Genomic DNA, 6,791 nt, shown 5'->3' with positions numbered 1-6,791 from the left:
CTGTCCCCCTTCCTCAGTCTAACCTAGATGCTGACAACAGTGTCTGTCAATAGACTGGTTATTCAGATCCAGAGGTCATTTACAGAAGTGCCTCTTTGCTGATGCTGTAACCCAGAACCACAGCCCTGCACTCAGGTCAGAAGTGACTGTCAGATAATATACAGTGGACCAATACACAAGGCATAATAAGAAGAGAGTTCAGTAGCTTCTGCTAGGAGCAGCCTGAATAACTTGTGCTATAAAATCAATCAAACACACACACACAAAACGTAGAAAGCTACAACTGAGAATTTTCTTGCTTGGACTCCTCTATCAACTCCTCTATCAACTTACTGGGAAAGTCACAAATATGACGGAGATTACATCAATAGCCAAGGACAAAAAAGCAGGATAGCAGCTAGCACCTGGCTCTGATGTAAATGATACCCAGATAGCCATAACCTATATATACTCCACCTATCAAAACAGGAACACACTGCTGAGTACCCTCAAGTGGACAAGGAAGGCTGCTTTGCCTTGTGAGCAAGGGTTTTAATGCAGTCCACTGCACCAGCAACTGAAATTTTTCCTTACATTACCTGGCCACCACATGGCAGCAGAGGTAGGACAGCTGTGGGGTATAACACCCTCAGTTCACCTTTTGAGAAGCCAGCAAGCAGTTTCTCTGCACCAAATAGAAATGTCACCATTTCCATTTGAAAAGAACATCCCTTCAGCTCCCCCTCCAGAATGCAGACACTAATGAAGAAAACGGAGTATGAGAATGCATAACTCATTGTAAGAGACAGTACATCTTGATTAAATGCCTTTAAATAATGAAAGCATATTAAGTAGGTAAGATACGCACATTTTAAACCCAACACATCTTGAAAGATTAGAACAGATTCCCACCAGATTAGTGAAAGACTTTTCACAGATATTTTGACTTTATACCCTCCAAGAACAATAAAGGTAGAAGGGGTAGAAGTTTTTTCACCTTCTGAAAAAACATACAAAGTTAGCAAGGTACCAGGAGGGAAGCCACCTGAGATGGCAGCTTATTCTTACACCGAGGACACCAATTTCAGAGAAAGGGCTTACATTTGCAATCTCAAGTCAAAAAGAAAATGTCCTATTTATTTTTAACAATTCTAAGCTCACATGGGAGTTTAGCCTACTAGAACAAAACACCTTCTTCAAAGCCATAATCATTATCAATTTCCTGCCATTATCATCATGATACAGAGACTACAGCCACCATTTCCTAAAAATTAAAAAGGCTTCAACAAAAAATAAAATAATAAATAATTTCATTAAAACCCCCTTTGAGACAGAAGGGCAGACACTGGAATCTTTTTCCATTGTCTTCTGGCTTCTAAACCTTTGCAATACTCCTTTGGCACGCCTTCCAGTTTTTTCTTCTGGTTACAAAAACCACACACGCGATTTTGTTTCCAAGTAAATTTCGCCATAGGGTGCTAAAATGAAGTTAAGAAAAACACCATCACAAAGCAAAATGCACAAGGAACACCTAAAGGTATCAACACAAGAAGGCACCACAAACAGACAGCATTGAAGGGATATTTGGTGGCTTCCTTAGTCTCTGTGTCTTAGTCTTCCCCCAGCCCTGCTCAGTTGGGGGAGCCGTGCCAGCACACGCTGGTATAACTGGGAAACACAGGACTGGGCTGAACAAGCTGCTGTTTGTTTGTCAGTGTTTGCTGTAGTCATTGTGAACAGGGACACAAACGAAGCAACGTCTAAACTGAACAAGAAAACAAATCTAAGGAGCTGGAAGAAACGACGGTCAAGTCAGAGTTCTGCAAGGAGCCATTCTCCATCCACAGGAAAACCAACTATCATTGCAGAAAAGACACATTTCAGCACCCAGCAGCTTTTTGCCCATGAAACAGTCAAAGCACACCCACCTCTACAGGTGAAGTCATTCTCACTGCCTCTGGTTAAACACCAGTCTGTGAACCCTCCAGGGCTCAGCACATCAGCTCAATGCAACAGGGAGCTCACAGCAAATAGCACTACTGGGTTATACATCCTCAACTACATATGAATACAAGATAGACATTGGGAAATTCTCTTCTTCACTGATTTCACGAATACAGAACATAATCCATAACATGGGTTATGCATATGTGGCAGATAGTCAGGTTTATTTAATTGTATAGGAGTATAAGTACATTAAATGAGTACAATTCACTCCCAATCCTCTCAGTCTCTCCTTATAGGGGAGGTGCTCCAGTGCCTTCATCGGCTTTGTGACTCTGCACTGGAATCACTCCAGCAAGTCCATGCTTGTCTTGTTCTGGGAAGACCAGAATTTGGCACAAGCACGATCACCTAGAGCCAGCTGACCATGGATGGAGACTCTACAACCTCTCTGGGAGACCTGTTATGGTGACTGACCACTCTCAGTAAGAAAAAGTTTCCTCATCTATCCCAGAGAAAGACAACGGAAGGAAAAAAAGAGCATTTGTGATTAATGCTTTGACAGGGAAAAGCCTGAGAGGGGAGAGAAGGTCCTTTCCCTCTGCTGTGATCCAGTAGTCAGATTCCTCATTTGGTTTCCCTCTCTCCACAAAGCTAAGCTGACTATACACCATCTACAACACTTACTCAGCTTTGCTGCCAATTCCATTATCTTATAATACCAGTAAGAAATAGGATTACTAGGAGGGAGGCAAGATTCTCAAGCCTCAATATTCTTTTAAATCTAAGCACTTACCCACATAAAAATTCGTATATGCTATATTACTACTATACATGACTTCTCTGTTGTGTTCAGCACTGTCTTTGCTGCCTGGAACAGCTGGTTAGAGCTCCTTTGACCTGTTCCAATGAAAGCCCATATTCAAGGGCCTTGAGCTCTTTTTGGTCTGATAATATCTGGGGCAGCATCCAGCTGCATCAAGGCAGGACCACCTATAGCCTAAGTATGATATCACAGGTGTGATCCCATTACTTTCATCCATCTCACCTTTCTCTCTGTACTCTACACAGGCAAAGCTGCTTCTCAGGCTACGTTCAAATAGGGTGCCTCAGAGAGGAACATCAGAAAGTCAGAAGCAGCATTTACAGAGCAGCTCATTAAGAAGAATCCTGTGTACTTTAAATTTCATGTCGATATATCAACAATTCACTTGCAGCGAATAACCTCTGCTTCTCCTGCATTTGCACATACCCAGACCAATCAGGAGCATCACACACCCTAAACCCACCAAAATCTTTATTATAAAGTCCAAGAAACTAACAGGGTGATTGAGAAGTTGGACAGATGGTGATTGAGGTTCCAGTTCACCCAGTTATTTACCCTGCTGCCATCACCACAGTAACACAGGGCCTCTTGTGAGCAGATCCTGCACTTCCAGTGGAGGGGCCAGATTCAGTCTTAGGATGCACTTCCACTCTCCCCCTCAGGTCTCAGGGATACAGCAGCAGCAGCTGCCAGCAGCATAAAGCTTTGGTTGATGGGCCTCTTTCTGACACAAAAGCTATTCCTTAAAAACACAGCAATAAAACAGGTGGGATTTGCCTGTTGGCCAAGCCAGCGCAAGAAGCTGCCAACTGATGGTCCCCCCAGATCCTTCTCAGCACTTGTAAATGAGCTCAGAGATTTCAGAGCAACAAAGTTCAGCAGAATCTAAGTGCAATTACAAGGAAGCTCGGGAAAGTGGAGAAAGGATTACCACTTAACTGCAAACAGGGCTTCTCTCGTCTGCAGTCACTCGTTCTCCAATTTAGTGCTACAGAGTGGAAGGAACCCTAATTAGTATCTCGGAGAAACCCATTTTCCCTGGCACGATGTACTGTCTAGCAGGAGCATCAAAAGGAACAGGGATAAAAATGTAACACCTATGAACTGATGTTTGTGGTTTTTCAGGCCTTCTCTAATTAACCTACCTTGAACTTTTAATCCATGTTTTGCCTCTAGATTCTCTTATCTTGATAGACAATATATACATTTTCACACAACAGATATAATGAATTCACTTCTGAGCCAGCGTTAGTAGTCCCATCTTCCCCTTTGAAAGTCAGCATCTGGCATTTGCCTCAAGCAAAGTATTTTTAAAAGAGTGGAAAAAAATCAGGAAGTGAAGGAAAAAAAGGTGATTTATTTACTTCAAACATGTTTTCCCCTCCACACCTTTCCAAAGGTTTTAAAAACAGGCAGTTCTAATGCAAGAACCCCTCCTTGCTACAGAACTATGGCTCTCATCACATAAATGAGATCTCGTATGTAGAGACAAGAGAAACCCCAGCTAAAAAGTATTATATAATTTTATTTAAAATTATAATCATCACGAAGACTATGAGCCTCCTCTGCATCCATCCTCACTCACTCAGCACTGGTGAAATGAGGAGGAAGTTTTGCCTGGGCAGTAAGAGGGTCAACCAGGCTGTTGTCACTCCTGCATCTCTACCATGCTGAGGGACTTCATTTTGGAGCAGACCATTCCCAGCATCACAGAAAGCTAGTTGCACTTTCCCCTTCCTTGTACACACAGAGAAGGAGGCTGTCTATATTGGTACTATAATATGGTGCTAGATTTCATCTGTACCTTCCAAGCTGAAATCCCCGCAGCCTCGATAGTCCAGGCTGGATCTTGGGAAACAACCTTGTGTATCAAATTCTCCCTTTGACAGCCAGGCCCTGCACAAATATTTGCCATCACTAACCATACTGCTGCCTTTTGCACTGTGGGGCTGAGGCAGGGTCAGGACTGCTTCAGAGACTTCTGCTCCTCACATTCCTTCCCAACGCCAAGCCTCTGCCATGTGCAGAGGCTATTCACCAAACAAGATCATGATAGTTTTGTTTCTCAGACGAATGACCTTGAGGTTTCTTCTGTATTTCAAGGTGGACAGAGCAGTAAGACAGCTGAATAAAGAGAGAGCTCTCAGCACTATATAAAAACGTTACACCAGGAAAGACAAATATTTGTACTTCAGCTCCACCACCACCATGGAGACAGGGGGAGGGAAAAAAAAAGAAAGGAAAAAAAGTACAACTGAATTTTATTCTCTAGATGGGAACAGGAGAAAGGAGCCGGTCCCAAATTCACACAGTTGAACAGAACCAACATGGCTGCAAACATTAAGCAAAATAAACCAGGCTCTTGTTGACATGAAAGAGTCCTTGGACTGATTATTAAATCCGCATTTCCCACAGAGATTGCACACCAGTTTAAGGCTGTGGGTATGTGAATTTAAGGGCAGGCAGGAGGTTGCAACAACAGTTTCTGCTGCAAGCAAAGGTTTCCAAGAGCTTCACTGTGGGTTCCTTTTCAAAACTTCTTGCTAGGCAAAGCCTTTGAATCACACCAGGGCTCCACCACGTTCTCCACCACACCCACATACAAGCCGCTCCTTGCGAGGCCGCTGGGGATTATCAGTCCACGTTGCGACAGCACTTGGTCGTGGGCCTGACGAGGCACCAAGCCAAGCCAGTGGGCAGGGAACACATCCGGCAAGCAAACACACCAGCTGCAGTCACAAGGAAAGGTCTCAGCGCAGGGTATGTGTACAAAAGCCACCGAACTGCTGCTGCCTGCTGCTGCACAAGAAAGAGGCACTTCATATTTATGTGAACCCTGAAATTAAGTGAAGTAGGATTCAGCCAGATGGGCTGGAGCGACCGAGACACTGAAGCACGTACCTGTCCATGCTGAACTTGGCTGCTCTTCCCACTGATAATGCAACCGGGGGAAGCTGAGACCCTGACAGAAAATAGTTATGAGACAGCGACAAGTTCTCTTTTCTGCCCTCTTATGAGCTATAAACAGTACTCCTGTCTGGCAACAAAATAACTGGAGCTCAGAGGATCATTCCCTTTTAGCCTCTCTGTCTAACTGCGTGCTCCAATGTCAATAAGTCTTAATTGCCAAAAGCAATCTGTCCAATAATCTTAGCCTGCAGTTTTCTTCCAGCATTTCTGCCAGGAGTATTAAATACCCAAAGCAGCATAAACTAAGCAACACACTCTGGGTATGTCAAGCACAGCCTCAGACACATTAACGTAATTGTTCCAGAATTAGTATTTTTCATTTAAATGTCTCACTTTGTGCAAACATGCTGTGTGGCCTTACAGTCTGGCACGGATTTTCCCGTGAGTTCACTTGTTTGCAACAGTATCTGTGAAGCAGAAATGGAAGTAAGACAAATACAAAGCATGATAATATTTATCTTTTTCCAATTTTGAAATTTTGTCCTCTGACCAAAGCCAGTAGGGAGTCTCCAGGACAGTCAGAAAGAAAAACACGGCGTTGCCATGCCAGATGAAATAGGTACCTGTTTCTGAACACCCTCATGCTTCAGGAAGATGTTAAAAATAAACAAATCCTTTTTTAACAGGCAGTTAAGGAACAAACTACTCTCCAATAATTGCATCTTCCTAACCCACAGCAGCTGGTACTCTGAACCAGGACAACTCTTGAACCAAATAGATTTATAACCTTTCCAAATTCGCTGCAACCCCAAGCTCATAGCAATAACTTCAGGGACTGCTGTCAGAACATGGATACCCGGTTCTCTCTTGGTTCCCAAGTTCCTCACCTCAGTAACATCTTGGATATGGATTCAATTACGTGTTGTAATTAATGTTGTCTTTTTTTTTTAACCATTTCTCATTTGTTTTAAACCACACTGAAGTAGCTATTTCTATGCCCAAAGGAAAACATCAGTTTAAAAAAAGTAAGGAAGGTTATTTCTGAAGTCCTCTGTGGTTCTCCAAGTATACACAGTAGGAAATTATGTTTGCTTATGCAAATATACTAAACTATATTTTCAAACTGAGCAGA

This window comes from Manacus vitellinus, unplaced genomic scaffold (assembly GCF_001715985.3).
Source record: "Manacus vitellinus isolate BGI_N305 unplaced genomic scaffold, ASM171598v3 scaffold_28_pilon, whole genome shotgun sequence".
In the NCBI taxonomy this organism is placed as follows: Eukaryota; Metazoa; Chordata; class Aves; order Passeriformes; family Pipridae; genus Manacus; species Manacus vitellinus.
This window is presented reverse-complemented; position numbering follows the sequence as displayed.